Here is a 3,962-nt window from a genome sequence, read left to right as displayed (position 1 = left end):
GATGTTTCTATCTCTCTCTCCCTCCCTCTCCTTGCCTCTCTCTGAAACCAATTAAAAAACATATGTAAAAAAAAAGAAAATAGAAAAAACTCGCCCACATAGCACTGCAAACTCCTTTTCACTGATGTCTGGCCTCAGTTCCCTGCTAACTGTAATTTAAATACAATTTATGATTCAAGTCAAGATCCTAATTACATTTAGTTTGCTGGTGACAGAATCAATTCATTTCAGCCGGGAAAAATGATGCATTGGCTGTCAGGCTTCCGTTCTCTGAGATACCAAGTTTTCCCAGAGCCATCTCTGCATTTTGGAGATGCCTGCCTTTTGCTCCTGACATTTCATAATGATCAACATTTAAGCATCAGCTTACCTGGTCGGATGTGAGGGTCACCACATTCTTATTTATCATCCAGAGAGACAGTCAAGCACGATAACTCCATCAACAGCAAAACAAATTTCTGAGGAAAATTGGGCAAACAAAGAGAGGTTTTTAGTTTACGGCAAAGCAGGTTTTTAACACGTTGGTGTTATTCCACACTGCAGTCTGAAAGGACTTACATAAGAGTGTAATAATAAAAGGCATGTTTGTAGTACTGTAGCTATTGGGTGCTTGCAGAGGGCCCTAGTGTCCACTGTTTTTAGATTTGTTTCTTATGAGAGACTACTCATCTAATCTATATACTAGTATATAAAAGCCTAAGTGACCTTTACGGCCAGTCAACTGAAAGATCGGTTGACAGGTCACTATGATACACACTGACCACCTGGGGGCAGATGCTCAACACAGGAGCTGCCCCCTGGTGGTCAGTGTGCTCCCACAGCCAACCTCCCCTGGTTCCTCTTCCCCAGCCGGCAGGACTCAATTGGCCCCTATCAGGACTGGGCAAGACAGCCCCACTCGCCCCAATCGCTGGCCAGGCCGAGGGACCCCACCTGTGCATGAATAGAATGCACCAGGAATCTAGTTCTCGCATAATTTGTCAACCCCACACATTATTAATTTGAAAAACAACCTTCTTTCAGGTCTTTTAAGTTGCATAATGAGTTTAAAGCAACAAAATTTGACCTAAAACATACAGACCTAAAACAGCAAAGAGCATGCTATTTTTTCTCTGAGGCGAAGCTGCCACGCGCTCAGGTGAACTACAAGAGTGAGCAGTGTTGGACGATACCTGGGAAAAGCACGATCGCTCACGTGATAGGTTTCCCTTTCCTCTGTACTCACTGGGCCAGCCATCACAGATGAACATTGGGCTCTCCCATGGGCGGCCTGCATGTGAGTTGAAGGTGTTTCCAGCGAGCCCATCACTGGTGTGGGGAGGAGTGTGTGAGGCTGAGGGACCACCACAAAGAGAATTAGACACAGAAATCAGGACATGGGGTACCTGGCCCTGGTGAAGACACACATGAGTCTATTTCACCAATGCACCCCAAGCTCTGAAGTGCCCATCAATGTGCTGATCCTCACTCAATCCCTCACAACAGCCAACAAGGTGTGACATGTCCTTCTCTCTCAAGAATAAGAAAACTCATTGAGACTGGCTCCTACTGACTAGGAGATAGAGGTGAAGGAATGAGCTTTGAGAGAGCTATTTTGTCACCAAGGCCTGTCCATCCTCTGCTGACATACTATGTGCCACACAGCAACCCTGGGGTCTGAACACAGACATCTGATTCCAAAACCTGGGGTTTTAGCCACCTCTTCCCAGTATGTGGAAGTCCAGCTTCCCCAAAAGGAAGCAGGAACTGAATCAGTCAGGATTGAATTCAGCTAAACAACAGAAGCTCTGCCCTTGCTGGTTTTGCTCAGTGGATAGCGTGTCAGCTGGTGGACTGAAGGGTCTGGGGTTCGATTCTGGCCAAGGGCACATGCCCAGGTTGTGGGTTTGATCCCCAGTAGAGGGTGTGTAGAGGCAACCGATCAATGATTCTCTCTCATCATTGATGTTTCTATCTCTCTCTCCCTCCCTTCCTCTCTGTAATCAATATATATATATATATATATATATATATATATATATATATATATATATATATAGTTTGTTTGTTTTGTTTTAAATAGAAGCTCCAACTTAACAAAGGCTTAAACAAGATATAAGTTGATTCCATTTGCAGGTTAACATCCAGCTGCCCAAAGTAGATACGACATTCCACACGTCAGATCCTATTTCTCTGCCATGCATGGCTTCAGCCTCATGGTCAATGATGGGCCTTCCAATTTTCTAGGGGCAGAAGGATGGGTAACCCAAAGAAAAAAACACAATGACCCACATCGACTGTGAGAAGACCCCTCCCCCACCCTATGCAATCTCAGTGCTACTGTGTCACATGGCCACACCTAACTGCAAGGAGGCTGGAAACATAGTCTTAATTCTAAGCAGAGGACAGATATTGAAGAGATGATCAACAGCTCTGCCTTTATGATCTCCAAGGAGGGTCGGTTTCCACTTGCAACAGGTCACAAAGTATTGTCTCTTGTGTCCTAGAAGGGGCCTACTTTCTCTCCGTGGACCATGAACATGTCTTTACTCATATGAGCCACCACCTAAGTGTTACCTAGTCTGCACAGTGAATACCAATGACCCCTTCTGGATATTAGATGAAGTAGAGGAATTGGGAGTTTGTGAGCTGTTGGCCAAACTGTTTGGAGCTCATCTTTTCTCACAGTGTTGTTGCTTAATTTGGTCAGAGGGCTGGTAGCAAAAGGAGGTTGAGGTATATAATTCTTTTCCTTCTGGAGATAGATAAAAAGAAAGACGGTGAACAGAATTTGCCCAGTCAGTCACAAATTTGGGGGCCAAACTCTTAACTCTGAAGTCCACCCCTCTCCAAGAACAGTAGGCAAAGGGGATCCCTACAGGCTATTGGATGAGGGATCATTTGAATACTTAAAGTAAATGTTTACCGCATCCAGTGTGACTGCCAACTCTTCCTCAGTCTTCTCGTCAAGCATCTGATTAGGCAGGAAGCCCTGTGTGCCAAGGACCAGGCCGCCCACCTTGGATGCTACTCATGTAGACACGGCTGTACTAGGATTTACCAGTGAACTTTATATGGAGGGTGGGGGGGGAGGTGTGATGTATTCTGTCACCTTCCTGAACATTCACATGCCCCTGAGATACAATGATCTGTGTTTTAAGCATGCCTCAGAGCACATTTAAGAACATGTGCCTCTCAGACTATGGTGGGCCACCTCTCTCCTGGCCTGCAGAGCATGGGTGCCTTAATTTATAAACGTTGTAAACTCACTGCTGTAGGATTTATTTAAAGCAGGAACTGGCTCACATAGAATCTGTGTTTCTGTCTATCTGAAGTACCCAGAGAATATTGTCATATGTTGGCGGTAGATTTCTGGGGATTCAGTAAAAGTGCAGCTAATGGATTTCTAAGGCTTTATACATTCAGAAGCAGAGGAAGGATTCTCATGGGGAAAGCTGGAAATCTTAGCTCATTCAACGTGGCTGTTGCCTGATTTTGCCACTACGAGGCCTATGGGTCATTCCCTCTCCCTTGGAGATACACTTTATTCTAACATCGCTTCTGCTTCACTTTTTTTTTTTGCCCTGCGGCTAGTCACTTGAAGGGATCACTGGTCACACAATGGCACACAAAAGCATGGACTTTAGAAATAGGATGACACATAAAGGCAACACCCCTTCTCAGAGGTGCTCCGAGACCCTTGCTGTAGGAAGTGGACAGCAGGTCTTCAGCAGTTTGCTCCCAATGAAATAAGACTGGGAGCAGAACCTCAGGGAATGGCCATCACTGGGTTTCTAGTCCTGGGACTTAAGTCCCACTAAATGAGGAGTAAACGGTAACTGGGAGGGGTGGAGGGATCGCTGGATCCTGGAATCTTAGCATTTGATCATCCTTTGCCCCAGAAGCATCTCCATGCAAGGTTTCCAATAGCAATGGATTTACAGAGAAATGGGCCAGCTGAATAGACTTTATTTTTTTTCTTG

This window comes from Myotis nattereri (assembly GCF_964212035.1).
Source record: "Myotis nattereri genome assembly, chromosome: 8".
Taxonomy (NCBI): domain Eukaryota; kingdom Metazoa; phylum Chordata; class Mammalia; order Chiroptera; family Vespertilionidae; genus Myotis; species Myotis nattereri.
Note: the sequence above shows the minus strand (reverse complement) of the source record.